This window comes from Gorilla gorilla, chromosome 2 (genome assembly GCF_029281585.2).
Source record: "Gorilla gorilla gorilla isolate KB3781 chromosome 2, NHGRI_mGorGor1-v2.1_pri, whole genome shotgun sequence".
NCBI lineage: Eukaryota > Metazoa > Chordata > Mammalia > Primates > Hominidae > Gorilla > Gorilla gorilla.
Window position 1 is genome coordinate 164,619,001 of NC_086017.1, and position 18,383 is coordinate 164,637,383.

At 35.6% G+C, this 18,383-nt stretch overlaps 1 long non-coding RNA gene across 1 annotated transcript in view; it reads right to left on the bottom strand.

Annotated features, from left to right (window-relative positions):
* LOC109026052 (uncharacterized) overlaps positions 1 to 18,383 on the bottom strand; it is a 282,549-nt gene that overhangs the window by 71,388 nt on the left and 192,778 nt on the right. The gene's annotated exons all lie outside the window — the stretch shown is intronic.

Here is an 18,383-nt window from a genome sequence, read left to right on the forward strand (position 1 = left end):
TAGAAGAAACAAGAAATGATAAAAATGACATGAAGTGTTCAAGAAGTTTGAAAAGAAACACAAGGTAAGCCTAAAGACAGCAGAATAGAATCAATGACTGTAAATTGGATAAAAGAAAATAAATTGATAAAATAGCTAATTGTTTTAAAATGTTAAATACTTGCTAGCATAATAAAACTGTGCAAAATCATCTTATAATTATCTCTTTCTTCTATCTCCGATTGTAGAAATCATTTAAATCATAATCTTATATTTTTCTGTGTTCTCTCCTTAGATTACATCTTTAATCTTTATAAGCATGTGCACAGGTGATCACTATATGTGAGGCTGTGATAGCTAATTTTATGTGTCAGTTTGACTGGGTTAAGAGATGTCTGGATAGCCGGTAAAATACTGTTTCTGGGTGTGTCTGTGATGGTGTTTCCATAAGAGATGAGCATTTGAATCAGTAAACTGAGTGAAGATCCACCCTCACCAATGTGAGTGGGCATTGTCCAAACTGCAGAGGCCCTGAATAGAACCTAAAGGTGGAGCGAGAGTGAATTGTCTTTCTACTTTAGCTGGAACATTCATCCTCTCCTGCCCTTGGAATCAAAGCTCCTGGTTCTCAGGCCTTTGGATTTGGGACTTACACCAGTGGCCCCAACCCCAGTTCTCAGGTCTTTGGCCTCTGAATGGAAGTTACACCAACAGCTGCCCTGGTTCTCAGGCCCTTGAACTCAGACTGAACTGCACCACAGTCTTTCCTGGGTCTCCAGAATACAGAAGGCAGATCGTGGGTCTTCTTGACCTCCAGAATTGCATGAGTCAATTTTTTATAGTAAATCTCTATCTTGATGTCTATCTCTACCTATCTCTATCTGGACACAAATATCCTATTGGTTCTATTTCTCTGGAGATCCATGACTAATATGGAGTCCTTGCCAGTTTGAAAATGTATTTCTTAATAAAACTGTGAGAATAAAGTTTCTAGATTACTTATCCCCTTTTACACAAAAAATAAAAATACATCCTTAGTGATTTAATTATTTCAGCCCAAGTTTTTTTGTTAATAAAAAATCTATTTTTTGTTTACAAAATTATTTTTATCAGATATGTTAGAAGATATCAATCTAAGCGAATGAAAATATAATAGAAATTAGACACTTATGGACTTTAAGAGTTTTTTGGTTATTCTTGAAATACAATAAATGTGCAAGGATATGATTCATTATTCATAGTTTTTAAAATATTTTTTTCCTGGTACATGGCGGGCCTATTTAACCGGAAGATTTATGCTTTCTTTCACTTGATGAAAATCATCTTTTATTATAACTAATATAATTGATTTCTTCTGTATGTTCTGTTCCCTCTATAGATTTTTATTGTTTGTTTTCCCAATCTCTTTCTGTTTCTAATGATTTTCATTGCAGTGCTTTTCCTCTATCTTCTTTGCGATTTTTAAACACTTAGTGTATCTTACTGACTTGATTTTGTAATTGTCAGATATGCTGGCTTTTACTTCTAATTTGGTTTTAATGTCCGTTGTGGCTTTATTCTCTTTTGTAATTTCTTACTTTAGTTCTGCTGAAGAAATGTCATATAATCTTTATCTCTCATAGAATTAATGGTATTTTAAAATCTTCTTGGGGGTAAGAAGTAGTTATCTAAATCTGTTGTCCTCAGATGAAGTATGTTTTTCTGTGTTCTTCATCTATCTTTTGTCGAATAATTTTTGTATGGTTGTAACATTGTTCATTTTTCTCTTATCTTTGCATCATTTTATTATGGCCTTCTATTTGACACTAAATAATGTGGTATATTTTTCTGATTCCACTTCCTGTTTACCTGAAAATTATTAGAGTAGTGTTTTTCCAACCATAGCTACACATTAAAATCACTTTAAAAATAGAGATGCTTGAATTCCAACCTAGCACAATTAAATTTAAATTACTAATGATGGGCCTCAGTTGACTCTATCCTGCTATTGAGCTACAAGGGTAGATGTGGTTGGTTTTTACCATCTGTTCATCTGTTTAAGGGTGGAAGAGATCTGCTTGAGGACAGGTGGGTCCAGAAATCTGGAGCTGAGAAATTGCAACAGTGCATCTTCTCCTCTCTATTCATTGAAACACTTGTGTTTCAATGCCTCTTCCACAGAGCAGTTACAGAGAAACTATGGCATTTTGTTACGTGTAGCCATCTGAGGCTTTCAAACATAGTTGACTCTCCTTTGACATATTTATTTCTGTGCCTTCAGTTTACATAATGTCAGTAATAGTTATCATTGACAGATTTTTACTGCTGGAAGGAATCTTAACAGTAAAGTATTTCCATGTGAGAAGACTGAGGGATCAAAGAGTTAAGTTAGTTTCCTTAAGTTAGTTTCCCAGAGTACATAGAAACGGTGGGGTATGTACATGAGAAGGGATCAAACATTTCAGGCGCTTTTAGATGCTTTATGCACATCACATCATTGATTATATTCTAATAATCCTTTGAGATGATGTGAATGAAAATTATCAAATGCTTATTCAGCATTCACTCCCTATTATTCTACTTCCTAACAGCTTCTAGATTTTTTTTTTAAGTGAACATCCCTTCCCTAATCCAACCCTCAGTTCCAACATTCATCAAAATTCTCCATCCATTTTCCAAAGTAATTAGTTTGGGGAAAGGCAGGAAACCCGGTACAAGTCAAGCAGTACACAGCTTTGGGTGTTTCAGATTGATCTTGTCAGAGCAAAGCTCTGGGCTTGTTTTAAGTATTTGTGAAAAGCAATGCTCCCCGTCTCTTAGCCTCCTACTAGATAAGAATGAGGAGCAAGTGACCCCTGTTACTACTTCCAGTAGTCAGACTGTGACCATCAGGGAAACTGGCATGAGGAAAGAAAGCAGACACAAAAATAAAGGAGAGGCAAGGGTACTGGAAAAATAGAAAGAGAGAGAATGCACTTGATTGAACTATGCCTGGAACTTTCTACTTCTGGACTTTTTAGTTAAAATGAGCCAATACATTCCCTTTGTTGTTTAAGCTTTAAGTCAGATTTTTTTTCTGCCTTGCAACTAAAAGCATCATAATTCATGTAAGTGGAAATCACTTGAGGTGGCACAGCATTGTCCAATACTATAGCCATTAGCCACTTATTGCCATTTAGATTAAAATTAATTAGAATAATCAAAGTTAAAAATTCAGTTTCTCAGTTGCACTAGCCGGATGCTGGGTGCTCAATAGCCACATAAAGCTGGGGCTATCTTATTGGACAGCGCAGATGTAAAGCATAGCTATCATCTCAGAAATGTCTATTGGTGAGAGCTCTTCAGTAATTTGTCCATAGTTATGCAGCTGTTAAATTTCAGAACTATCATTTGAGACCAGGTTTTAGATGCCTAGAGAAGTGTTCTTTCTATCATGCTCCATTAAGCCCCATATGATCAAATGCATTGACAGTAGGCATTATCTAACAAAATGGTGCCACTTGTCTTGTGTTTGCATTTTAGCTCTGTAAATATAACACAAATGAATGGTCTATAAGACACATCTAGGCATGGCCCAGCTTGCCTCACTTAAACTATGTAAATCCTTATCCATGTCGGTTTTAACCTGAGTTTCTGTGACTTTTATTATCAATATTTGTACTTCTATATTTTCCCCAAATTTATATCAGTGGTTAAATCTTTTCAACACTTTCATTGTTACCGCTTTAATTTTTCTGAAGATTCTTCAGGAGTTTGTTTTCCCTTGTGAATCTGCTAAATGTCTGTCTTTGCCTTTTTATTTTCAAATCCTTGCACATCAGAAAGCTTTCCCTAAGGTATATGGGCTCTCCTCTTGACAGAAACTATGACATGAACAGAAAAATAGTACAAACTCCTCCATCCGTGTCTGAAAATGAATTTGACAAAGCTTATTAATACCAGTAGCCTTCTGGCCGTTTTAAAATCTAAGCATTCTGTTCATCAGCAGTAAAGCTTATTTATTCTTGATTTGCTTTTTAATAAATAACCTATTGAACATTTGAAGTGCTTGCTGGTTATCAAAGTTGGAATTAATTGCACTGAATTACTCCAGGCAGATGAATAAAGCTGCCTATTTCAGCAGAATTCTATCCTAATGGACATTTTGTGGTACTATTGGAAATAATACTGAACATAAATGAAATAAAGATTTAGTTTCAAGCATGACTAAGATCAGAGTCATGTTGACTAATAGATAATATATGATTTTAATCTTTGAATCTTTAAAAGTTTATATTTTTAATATTTATGGTATATTCTAGTTGCTTTTAAATAAATATAAAATGAAGACACATGTCAAAAATGCTTTCCTAAATCACTTTATGGTGCAAATTACATAAATATTCTACCAATTTTTGCTCTATGTGATATTTAAATTTTGGTAGAAGTTATAAGATTTTGTATTACAGCAAACTGCATTAGGCATTGGTATTCAAGAACAGGAAGTAACATTAATCCTGGGTTCTACTATGCTCTCTTATTTTGATATCATTGCTAAGTTGCTTCATTGGAAATGGTGCTTCTATAACAGACAGCTCAATTAAGGTTAATTAGCAGAAAGGACTTGACATCCATGATTAATAAACCAACTACTACACAAATGCACTGATATTTTTGAACCATGTATCTAGCACCAGGTGTGATCTTGATGGAGTAATTGAAGTAATAAAGTGTTTTTTTTCTATATGCTTATTCAGCAGAATGAACCCCTAAGTGAGCCTTGGTTATATTCAAGATGATTTTGTCATTTATTTTTAAACGATGATGTTTACCTCCCATAAGATTATCACAGTGAAATGGTTACAAGGATGTATTCAGAGTCATTATAAGATATGTAGTCCCTCCATTTCTCACATTTTTATTTTGCTTCATTCATACGCAGACATATATGAAGGGTTCCTTTATTTCTGCCATTTTTATGTTGCTTCATTCACAGAACCCTTTATTATCGCAGCAAACCTTACTGTCCTTCCAAATTAAAGAGAAGTGTAAGACAATGGGAGCTACACATAGAGCAGAACACATCTGAATATGTAGTTCCTTGGTCACACAACCATGGAAGTGAAATATGACACATTCTCAGCAGTTGAAATTACCCTGAGGATTTATTCCTGTCTTAAACATTTTGGCTTGTTTTCCTCCAGAGGAATTAAGCAGAGAAATAAATATAAGGCATCCAAATTGGAAAGAAGGAAGTCAAGTTGTCCCTGTTTGCAGATGACATAATCTCATGTATGGAAAACCCTAAAGATGCCACCAAAAAGCCATTACAACTAAAAAATAAATGTAGTAAAGTTGCAGGATACAAAACCAAATATAAAAATCAGTAACATTTCTATATGTGAATAGAGAACTATCTGAAAAAAGAAAACAATGCCATTTACAATAGCTACAAAAAGATTCCTAAAAATTAAACAAGAAAGGGAAAGATCTTTACATTGAAAACCATAAAACATTGATAAAAGAAATTGAAAAGAACACAAAAATGGAAAGATATCTCATACTTACAGAATAATTCATATTGTTAAAATATTTATACCACCCAAAGCAATCTACAAATTTACTGCAATCCCTATCAAAATATCAATCATATTATTCACACAAATAGAAAATACAGTACTAAAATTCATATGGAACCACAAAACAATCTCAAGAAAAGAGCCCTAATAGCCAAAACAATCTCCAAGAAAACACCAAAACAAAAACAAAGTTGGAGACATCACACTACATGACTTCGAAATTTACTAAAAAGCTATAGTAATATAAACAGCATAATATTAACATAAAAACATACATAGACCAATGGAAGAGAGTAGAGAACCCAGAAATAAACCCACCTATGCACAGCCAATTGATTTTTGACAAAAGTGCCAAGAACACAATTGGGGAAAAGACAATCTCTTCAATAAATGGTGCCAAAAAAATTGAATATCCACAATCAGAAGACTAAAACTGGACACCCAATCTTTCATTAAGTCAAAATGAATTAAATATTTAAATGTAAGACCCAAAACTATGAAAATACTAGAATAAAACATAATAAAAATGCTTCATGACATTGAAGTGGGCAAAGATATTTTTGATGAGAACTCAATAGTACAGGCAAGAAAAACAAAAATAGAAAAATGGAATTACATCAAACTATAATGTTTCTGCACAGCAAATGAAACAATCAACAGAGTGAAGAGAAAATCTACAAATGGGAGAAAATATTTGCAAACTCTACATATGACAAGAGGTTAATATTTAAAATTTATAAGGAACTCAAGTCAATAGCAAAAAAAAAATAAAAAACCCAAAACCAAAAAACAAGTAATCTAACTGAAAAATGGGCAAAAGACCTTAATAGACATTTCTCAAAAGAAGATACCCAAATGACAAATAGGTATATGAAAAAAAGGTGCAACATCACTAATAATTGGGGAAATGCAAATCAAAACTATATTGAGATATCACCTCACTCCAGTTAGAATGACTATCATCAAAAAGGCAAAAGATAGGTCAGAATGTGGAATAAAGAGAATGCTTGCACACCGTGGAAATGTAAATTAGAATAGCCACCATGAAAAACAGCATGGAGTTTCCTCAAAAAAATTAAAAATAGAATTGCCACATGATCCAGCAATCACACTACTGGGTATATATCCAAAGGAAATGAAATCAGTATGTGAAAGAGATTTCTGTGCTCCTTTGTTTATTGCAGTACTATTCACAATAGCCAAGATATGGAATAAACCTAAATGTCCATCAACTGATGAATGAATAAAGAAAATGGGGTATATATGCCCACAATGGACTACCATTCAGACATAAAAAAGAATGAAATCCCGTCACTCAGAGCAACATGATGAGCCTGGAGGACATTATGTTAAGTGAAATAAGCCAGAGACTGAAAGAAAAATACCACATTTTCACTCGTGTAGAACCTAAAATGTTGATCTCATAGAAGTAGTAAATAGCACAGTAGTTACCGGAGACTGGGGATGGTAGGGGGAAGAAGGAGAGAGGATGTTCAACAGGTATAAAGTTACACATAGAAAGGAAAGATAGGTTCTGGTGTCCTATTGCACAGTAAAGTGACTATAGGCAACAATAAGGTATTATATATCTTGAAATAGCTAGGAGAGAGCATTTTGTATGTTCCCACTACAAAGAAATGATAAATGTTTGAGGTGACGGGTATGCTAATTACCTTGATTACATAATGTATACATGTATCCAAACATCACATTGTACTCCATAAATATGTACAATTAGTGTGTTTTGGGAAAAAATTAAAAGTATATATTATTTAAAAAATAAAAAAGAAAGATATGGATCCTACATCTATAAACTATGGGCAAATCTTTGTAAAATCTAGTAGGCAATCGCTTTTTCTTGTTTACTACTGTGTGCTTGTAACTTAGAACTGTGCCCAGCACATTGTAGGTGCTCAATAATAGCTATTGAATGAATGAATGACACAAGAGGTAGGACTATGCCATCTTCTAGGTCTAATTGTAATGGTTTCCTTAGCAGTTGTACTGTGTGCTATGATTGTGTTAATCATACTTAATAGACAGGGAAATAGTTTCTCTGTTTAAACATTTTATTCTTTATTGTAAAATGAATAATAAAGCCTATACTATGGAATTTTTAAAGGAATAAATGCTTAACATGCATGTGAAAGTTACAAATTTAAAATCATAATACCACTATGAGTCATTATTAGGCTCCATTTTGCTTCATCATTCTGCATTCCTAGCACTTGAAAACATTCATGAAATATGTTTCACTGAAAAAAGATTATAACTAGAGATGCCAGTGTAGAGAAAACAGATGTTCAGTGGAATAAAAATGCAAATACTGTGGTGATAAATGCATTCTGTTGTGATCAAATAAATGCATTTATTCACTAAGTAAATCTGTGGAAAAGTTTCCAATGCCAACATTGAAATGTATATACCTCAGCCAAACTGACATCAGAATAATCTAAAGACTGTTTTTTTACTAAAATTTTACTACTGATTTTCTCAATAAGCATTCTCCATTAACAAAAACTAAGAAACAAACAAACTAAAGCCAGACTTCTTAACAGTGCTTATAAAGGGTCTCCCAGAAGTTAAACATTCTGCTTATAACCCCATACTATTCCAATCTAGACTCTACACCTGAAGTGTGGGCTTAAGCTCTACTATTTCAGTGAGGCCTTTCCTCATTCCCTCATGCTAGAGGCTATTGCCATTCCGAAAATAACTATAGCACTTGCTGACACAGCCCACTGCTTTTTAGAGGGACGAATCCATTTTTCTTAAATAATTAGTGTGCTTGCCCTGTGTTGCTTGAAGAACTGGCCTCTTTATCTTGTTGCCCAGTTTCATTTCTTTAGCTGGACTGTATGCTTCAAAGGCAGAAGACATTGCTCATACGTTTCTGTTGTCCCTCTGAAGTCATAACAGGGTTTTACATCGCAGCTGCTTAATAAGTACATGTTCATTTTATTTGAAAACTCAAAAGCACAAAATGTTAGAGCTAAAAGCGATACTACAGTTGTTACCATGTTTCAGCATCTTGAATTTAATGCTTTTGGGAAGGATATGTAGTCTTCAGCTCACCAGAATCCCCATCACTTTTGTCTGACCCTGGCCACTGCCACATTTAGTTGGTCTCTGAGGCATCTGTAGCTGTCATTCTGGATAGACACCCATAAGGGACAGTGCTCTAGAGGCCTTTAGTGAGTTGCCTGAAATGACACTGAGCTACCTTAATGACACTTCCAGGCCTAACCTGAAGGCCTTATTTTTATTTTATTTATTTTTCAGAGCTCTTTTCATCTCAATATATTGCCTTCTCAAGTGACTTAACCTAATTATTGTTTTTGTATGCCAGCCTCCTTCCTGCACCCAAATTCAGTTGTAATAAAAGTCAAAGTCTACTTGTTCAAGACTAGAGATACTACAGGGATACTTGAGAATGCATAGTTAACACTGTAAATCAGAACATATTTACAGTTTATAATAGATATAATAGATATAGTTTGGTATGTTAACTTTGCAAAAACATGTTTGTGGTGATGCAGAACAATGAATCTGAACTTGTGAAATGTTTAGGTAACAGTAATAAGCTAACAACAACAAAAACATTTTATCAGACTCTTAAAAGTCATAACAAAATGAAGATATTTAACTCCACTCTGTGTAAAACATTTCTAGATCGTGCTTTAAAATAGTATCAAAGGCCCTATAACTGACAAGAAAAGACTCCCATTTCTTTACTTTGTCCTTTTATCTTTTCCAGATGCTTAAAAATAAAAATAACTTATGTTTGCAGGATAGAGACACTATAATCAAAAGCATTTAACAAGCAAGTGAGAGAATGAGAGAGAAGGACACACACACACACACACACAGAGATAGAGATTATAGGCTCATTTATGAAAAAATTAGAAAAGTTTTATATGAACTTTGGTGTCTATCCCACATCTAATACAAATCTTGCCAAGAATCTATTTTGTAGTTTAAGCAATGCTATTGTTTGTACAGTATGTTTTTATAGTTATAAAATTATTTCCCAATGACATCATCATTCTTTCTTTACATAATTTCTTAATCAGTACAAGGTAACATTAGTTTGAAGAGATTAACAGAAAATTCAAAACATGTTTCTTTGTCCACGGCAAATAGAGCATTTCTTAGATTTATTATTTAAAAATAATTTAGTTGGCCGGATGCGGTGGCTCACGCCTGTAATCCCAGCACTTTGGGAGGCCGAGGCAGGTGGATCACGAGGTCGGGAGATCCAGACCATCAGGAGATCCAGACCATCCTGGCTAAGACGGTGAAACCCCGTCTCTACCAAAAATACAAAAAAATTAGCGGGGCATGGTGGCGGGCGCCTACAGTCCTAGCTACTCGGGAGGCTGAGACAGGAGAATGGCGTGAACCCAGGAGGCGGAGCTTGCAGTGAGCCGAGATTGCGCTACTGCACTCCAGCCTGGGGAACAGAGCGAGACTCCGTGTCAAAATAAATAAATTAATTAATAAATAATAATAATAATAATTGAGGTGATACACATAAAAAGATCCAAAATTTGACTTCTAGCCCTTTATTTAGGGAACAGATGAGTCTTTATCTGTTCACTACCATGTTATTGTGCTGACAAAAGATAAATAAGCTCTCATGTGAATGACACAGTTAATGTGTTTATAAAAAATAAAACTATGGGAGTAAATGTTCTTAAATGGAAAAAATGTATATAAACTGAAAAAAAATTTGAAGAAAAAACATGCTTGTGGGCTAAAAAGCATAGAAGTGAAACTGTTTTAGAGCTCTTTATTTTCAGCAGAAAATCAGCCAATGGGAGAAAAAGTTGCAAGTAACACAATCCTGAAGAACTCTTAACACCTTAAGGAAGTCGAAAGGAAACCAGACAAACCACAAAGTAAAAGATACATAGCAAAGGAAGAGAGGAGCTAAAGCAGGCAGGTGAAATTGCTCTGCACGAAACCTTAGAAAGAGTGAGCATTATGAAAATGGGCCACTTATTTTTTTTCTATGCAAGCATCTTGACTGAGGCAGTCTTTGCTCTTGAACAGAGAGCTTATATTTTCCCACATTTGTACAAAATAGCAGCCCACTTACTTTGTACTCATAATCCTGCTTTATCTCTTTGAATAGCAGTTATTATTACCTGATACGTATTTGTTTGTATATTGTCTAAATTTCTCCACTGGAGTATAATGTCTCTAAGGTCATGGTTTGCTGTTGCAACCCTTGTGCCTAGAACAATATCTGACACAGGGAGGTGCCAAAAAGTATTTGTTGAATGTGCATTTAGGTACTGCATTTAGATACTCTTCATTTTTTTGGTTATACTTTTAATAATAATCTTACTGTATAATGATTGATTTGTTATTGAAAGATAGACACAACATATATTCTGGTTTGAATGTATCCCCCAAGTTTCATGTGTTGGAAACTTAATTCCCAATGTTGCGGTATTAAAAAGTGGGATCTTTACTTATACACCATGGAATACTATACAGCCCTAAAAAAGAATGAGTTCATGTCCTTTGCAGGGACATGGATGAAGCTGGAAACCATCATCCTCAGCAAACTAACACAGGAAGAGAAAACCAAACACCACATGTTCTCACTCATAAGTGAGAGTTGAACAATGAGAGCACATGGATACAGGGAGGGGCACAGCAGACACCGGGGCCTGTTGGGGTGTGGGGGGTAAGGGGAGGGAGAGCATTAGGACAAATACCTAATGCATGTGGGGCTTAAAACCTAGATGACCGGTTGACAGGTGCAGCAAACCACCATGGCACATGTATACCTATGTAATAAACCTGCACATTCAGCACATGTATCCTAGAACTTAAAGTAAAATAAATTTATATATATAATATATATAATACATATAAATTATATATAATATATAATACATAGTATACATATAATATATATAATTTATATATAATATATAAATTATATTTATATATATTAGATCCAACTATATTTTTTAGGTGCCTACAATATTTAAGGCACTGAAATAGACATGTTAACATATTGTGATGATTAGATATAATTATATATGTCAAGAAAAGTGGATCCGTTCAGAGAAGATTGAATCACGAAGGTTCTCCCTTTATGAATGAATTAATCCATTCATGAAGTAATGCATCAATGGGTTATCATGGGAGTGGAACTAGTGGCTTTATAAGAAGAGGAAGAGAAACTTGAGCAAGCATGCAACACACTCAGTCCCCTTGTCATATGATGCCCTGTACTATCTTGGGACTCTGTAGAGTCCCCACCAGCAAGAAGGCTCTTATTAGATGCAGTCCCTCGACTTACACTTGTCAGCCTCCATAGCTGCAAAAAAAAAAAAAAAAATCCTTTTAAAGTAAATTACCCAGTTTCAGACATTCTGTGATAAGCAACAGAAAATGGACTAATATAATATATAATTATATATGGTATTTAGTTTTGAAACGCAGAAATGCATACCCACACACTTGATCAAAAAAAATCATTCTGAGCTTTGGGCTCACCTGAGTCCCTCCTGGAGAACTGGAACTAAACTGATGACTGTAACTCTGAAGCCCTCAACTGCTCTGAAAGGATAATTGGGCACTTGATATATTTAGTTTAGTTGTGTGTACAGTGAATTTAAATCTTTGAACTACAAGAGAAAATTTACAATTTTTTAAACTGGCAGGAGGATCAAAATTATGAGTGTTGGATATATGAGACAATTCAGCAAAAGAAATCACTAGCCTAGCACTGAGTGATGAGGAGTCTTAAAATGCATAGGCATGTGTGTATTTGCGAGTTGGGTGCATAGATACACACACAAACTGAGGAATGTGATTTCCTGAAACTCTCTTAAGAGGAGGTATCTTTTGCAGATATCTTTAACACATTTCAAACAAATCTCAGTTGTTGCAATGATGTAGAATCCTAAATCTGGAAGAGACTTAAATTATCATCTGATCCAATACTTTTCTCTTTTTTTTCCTTATTTTCCTGGACATTTTAGCTTAGGAAAAAAATATCTAACAGGGAACAAAATCCAAAGAAACAGAAGTGGACTGAGAGCCCCAGACATTTATCCAATCAGCATCTTCTATTCTCTACCACTTCCAGAGGTACCTATAACCTCATATACCTTCGGTGCCATCTTCTCTACCATTTTGAGTTTGATCTTTGCTTGACCACCTTAGGTTGCCCTATTCAGACACATCAAATCATTTAGAAATTCTACCTTAAGTTGAATTGGATCTTCTGTGATTTTCCAATTAGATAATTACATCATTCTGGAATAAGCCAAAGCCAGAGTCTGGCAGACCATATCTAAAGACTTTCTTCCAAACTGAGATTACTAATTAGTTAACATTTTAAAACTTTCATTGTTCAATCACTTATGAATCCAACTAATTCTCCTATTAGCAGCCACAATCCCCTGTTATGTTCAGATAAATGAGTGATAAATGTTTTCAAGTTGAAACCAAGATATGCTACAATTATCGTTCTCTTATTACAACTTTTGTAATCTTAGAAACAAAACAAAAACAAAAGATGCCAGTCATGTTTGTGAGTACATTGCTGCCTCCTACCAAGTACATTTTCTTTACAGAATGATTAAAAAAGTGCTCAGAACATCTACTGTAGAATTTTGCTCAGGATTTATGTCAACTACCCTGCCCTATTTTTCATGGAATTTTTGTGTATGCTATAAATGCTGCTTAATAATAGCAAAGCTTGAAATTAATTCCTATGTCTTTCTTTCTCTGAAGAATTCAAAACTCTAATGTATTTTTTCACCTGTTAGCATTTTCCTTCAGGGTGATATTTTGTATTCACAAAATACAAGCTATTAGTTATGGCAAATTTCATTATAATCTAGAGTTATAAAAGGTCTCTAAATTATCTTAAATGCTTAAGACAACTGTAAAGAGCAGTTTTCAGAACAAAATCAGAAACTATGAGCAGTATCAGCAATATCAGGACAGTATCAGCAACAGTCTCAGGTAATGACTACAGGCATGCACCATCACGCCTGGCTAATTTTTGTATTTTTAGTGGAGGTGGGATTTCACCATGTTGGCCAGGCTGGTCTCTAACTCCTGACCTTAAATGATCCACCCACCTCAGCCTCCCAAAGTGCTGGGATTATAGGCATGAGCCACTGTGCCTGGCCAAGGTATTCTTATTTACACACCATCACATTAAACAAATTTATTTTTAATTGAGTCATCTGGAAAATATAGTTGGAAAATAGTTATTTTTCACACCCCCCCCCCCCCCCCCCACAATTTATCTGTTATTTTAAAGTTTGGAATTGGATATGTTGGAGTTTTTTTTTTTTTTCTTTTTTGACAGAGTCTCACTCTGTCGCGAGGCTGGAGTGCAGTGGTGCAATCTCGGCTCACCGCAACCTCAACCTCCCGGGTTCAAGCGATTCTCCTGCCTCAGCCTTCCGAGTAGCTGGGACTACAGGCGCACTGCCACCACGCACAGCTAATTTTTGTATTTTTAGTAAAGACGGGGTTTCACCATGTTGGCCAGGATGGTCTCGATCTCTTGACCTCGTAATCCACCCACCTCAGCCTCTCAAGTGCTGGGATTACAGGTGTGAGCCACCGTGCCTGGCCGGAGTTTCTTGAAATAGAATAATTACAGACTGATGAAATTGGCTGCAACGTAGAATTTCTTTGACTCCTCACAGAGACCAATTGATTGGCAGCAAAATGAGAACAGCCTAGAAGCAGCCCAGCGCTGAATTATACCCATACCCAATGCTATGGGTATAACTTTTCCTGTGGAAAAGGCCGAAAGGACAAATGATATGATGGCTAAAAGTATAAACCAGCCTCCTAGTAAGCAGCTGTGATATTACCATTTATTGGGACCACTTCGTCACAGTCTATCTATCTGTCAGAGGTAACTGACTGAACATTTCTTTACTCCATAATTAATTATTAGATGCTGTGGGAAGAAAAGATTATGTTAGGCTTTGAGTGTTAGAAAATAAGAAAGCCTATGGTCCCTTTTCTCAAAGAGTCACAGACTGAAGGGGTGAAATAAAGCATTTGATTACATTGGGACACTCTTGAGATAGCAGAAAGCTAACCTTTTGTTCTGAGTTATCTCACTCTTTTTCATGACCAGGATCTAGAGGCCTTTCATTTCCAGGGAAATTCTGAAATACCAAGCCCTGAGTTTTGTGTGACATTCAAGCTTTGAATATCTTATGTGTGCTTATCAGAGTCAAGAGGTGCTTTTCATGGTATTTAGAAGTCCTTAGCCCAAATTTTTCTGTCTTTTTTCTTCTGCCTAAGATAAAGAATAGCCTTATTTGGTATTCTGAGGTTTGACATTGCTCATTACACTTTTTCTTCTGTTGTGTGGCCAATTACAAGCTTGCCTCAAGCCCAAGAATTATAGGTGTCAGTTGTATTGAGAACAGTTGCAGGGAAAATTGCATAATGTAGGAAAGCAGACAAGAGGGGCTGAGTGGCCAGAGCCCCAGCTTTATCTCTGTTCTATCACTTGCTGATTGGGTGGTTTGGGGAATAACACTTCAATTCTCTGAGACCCAGTGTCCTCATTTGTAAAATGAGGAATTTGGACCAGATCATTTCAAACGTACCTTTAGGCACAAACCATGGAACATTATTCTAGAAGCTAAAAATTAGAAAATTCGTTCTCACTTCATATCACACCTACTGGTATCACAAACAATAGGCAGAGAGAGAAGAATATTCCTTTTTAAATTAACAATAAGAATTGAATCTAAACAAATCTTTTGTTTCTTTCTTTACACAAAGAAATTTTCAATCATTCCATTATTTTCTTCATGTTATGTTTTCCTTGACATCTGAATCTTTTCCAGGATTGACAAAACACTATCACACCTATTTCTGAAATAATTTGGTGAGTTTTTCAATTGTTTCCATTCCATAAGATGCCATAAGTAGAGTAATTTTCAAATTTGCAAAGGTAGAGAGATAAGTACAATATGCAAAGTAACCTACCAAGGTAAGTGAAAGGCATAAATTGAAAAACCGAAGTAACAAACATTATAAACATAAAAGGTACACTGACCTAAATTAAAACAAGGTAGAACATTTTGTGGATTGGATTTCCATTAAGCTCATAAACAACTTCCTTTAATTTTTGTTGGAGCAAAACATAGGTGTACTGCTAGGCTATTCTTACAGTACTACTCAAGTTATTAAAATCTAATGAATGTTACAACAATTTTGGAAAAGGAGAAGTGAACAAACCCTTGTTTTTCTTAACCTCCTTAAGCTTCACTTGACTTCTCTGCAAGATAAAAATACTGCTACCTACCTCATGGCTTGTTAGAAGGACTGAATGTGATAATGCAAGTAAAGTCCTCTACTTGGTACGCATTAATGGCTTATAAGTTTTCTGAGCTGGTCTTGATACTTGTTGCTATATGTACTTTATTTCTTTTCATTCTACAAATGATATTTTGAGTAATATTTTGGAATTTTTTTTTTTGCACAGGAGAAAAAAATAGAATCAGAGAACTGAAGGTTCTTATTCAACGTCACAAAATACAAGGTGGTTAAGGTTGGAATTATAATCATCCTAAGGTCTACATGGCTTTTAGGCACTTGATTTTCTTGGGACCCAATCCAAATGCGTAAGCCTTAAAATGGTTGTTTTGGCCGGCCGCGGTGGCTCACGCCTGTAATCCCAGCACTTTGGGAGGCTGAGGCGGGCTGATCACCTAAGGTTGGGAGTTCGAGACCAGCCTGACCAACATGGAGAAACCCCGTCTCTACTAAAAATATAAAATTCACCGGGCGTGGCAGCGCATGCCTGTAATCCCAGCTACTTGGGAAGCTGAGGCAGGAGAATCCCTTGAACCCGGGAGGCAGAGGTTGCAGTGAGCCGAGATAGTGCCAATGCACTCCAGCCTGGGCAACAAAAGTGAAACTCTGTCTCAAAAAAAAAAAAAAAAAAAAGCCTTGTTTTAAGTTCATAGGAGAATATTGACTTGGTAAGTCTGCATGAAGAAATAATATTATTAGTTTTCATGTATAGAAAAGTAACTACAATTTATCGTGATTTTAAAAATTAACTGAGCCTTAAGTATCAAAATGAATGTTAGTTTTTAAAGTGATCTTTTTGGGAGGCTCTCTTGAGTACTCTTTCCATTGTCCAGGGTATTTTGAGATTGCCAACACAAATAGTGACACTAGTCAACTGGTTTGATTATTTGAGTCACATCTCTTATTTTATTTTTAAAGAAAATGTTGTTTTAACCAATTTGTTTATTTACTATATTAGCTTCTGGCTCTTTCCAAAGAATAAAATCATCCCCAAAAGGTTCGAAACTCTTTGATCTTAAATCTATTAAAAAGAATACAGGTAGGCTTGAAATATGTCTAGATGTATGGATCCTAATATTATTTTAAGTAATGACACACTTTGGAATACAGTCATGGTCACTTAATAAGAACTTGCTCGAGAAATGTGTCATTAGGCAGTTTCATCATTGTGCAAACATCATACACTGTACTTACACAACCTACGTGGTATAGTGCGCTACACACCAAAGCTATATGGTATTGCCTGTTGCTCCTAGGTTACAGGCCTGTATAGCATGTTACTGTACTGAATGCTGTAGGCAACTGTAACACAGTAATAAGTGAGGCATATCTTGGAGACATTGTTGGTTCAGTCCAGACCACCACAGTAAAGCGAATAAAGCAAGTCACAAAAATTTTTTGGTTTCCCAATGCATATAAGTTATGTTTACCCTATACGATAATTTATTAGGTATGCAACAGCACTATGTCTAAAACAATAATAAATATGCATTAATTTAAAAATACTTCTTTGCAAAAAAATTGCTAAGGAACATCGGAACCCTCAGTAAGTCATAATCTTTTGGCTCGTGGTGGCTCTTGCCTCGACTGAGATGGCTGTTGACTGATTAAGGTGGTGAAAGATTTCTCTGAGCATGAGATGTTGTTTGACAGCATTTTACCCACAGTAGAACTTCTTTCAAAATTAGAGTCAATCCTCTCAAATCCTGCCACTACTTTGTCAACTAAATTTACATAGTAGTCTAAATTCTTGGGGGTCATTTCAACAACTTTTACAACATCTTCACCAGGACTAATTTCCATCTCAAGAAATAACTTTCTTGGCTCATCCGTAAGAAGCAACTCCTCATCCATTCAAGTTTTATCATGAGATCCAATCACATCTTTAAGATCCACATTTAATTCTAGTTGTCTTGCTGTTTCCACCACATCTGCAGTTACTTTCTGCACTGAAGTCTTAAATCCCTGAAAGCTATCCATGAGAGCTGAAATCAAATTTTTCTAAATTCCTGTTAATTTTATATTTTTACCCCCTTCCATGAATCACAAGTATTCTTAATGGCATATAGAATGGTGAATCCTTTGCAGAAGGCTTTCAACTTACTTTTGCCAAGATCCATCAGAAGACTCACCATCTATGGCAACTGTAGCCTTACTACATGTCTTTTCTTTTCTTTCCTTCCTTCTTTCCTTCCTTCCTTCCTTTCCTTCCTTCCTTCCTTCCTTCCTTCCTTCCTTCCTTCCTTCCTTCCTTCCTCTCCCCTTCCCCTTCCCTTCCCCTTCCCCTTCCCCTTCCCTTCCCTTCGAGTCTTGCTCTGTTGCCCAAGTTGGAGTGCAGTGGCATGATCTTGGCTCACTGCAATCTCCGCTTCCCAGGTTCAGGCTATTCTCATGCCACAGCCTCCCGAGTAGCTGGGATTACAGGCATGTGCCATCATGCCCAACTAATTCTTGTATTTTTAGTAGAGATGGAGTTTCACCATGTTGCAATGCTATTCTTGAACTCCTGGCCTCAAGTGATTTTTCTGCCTT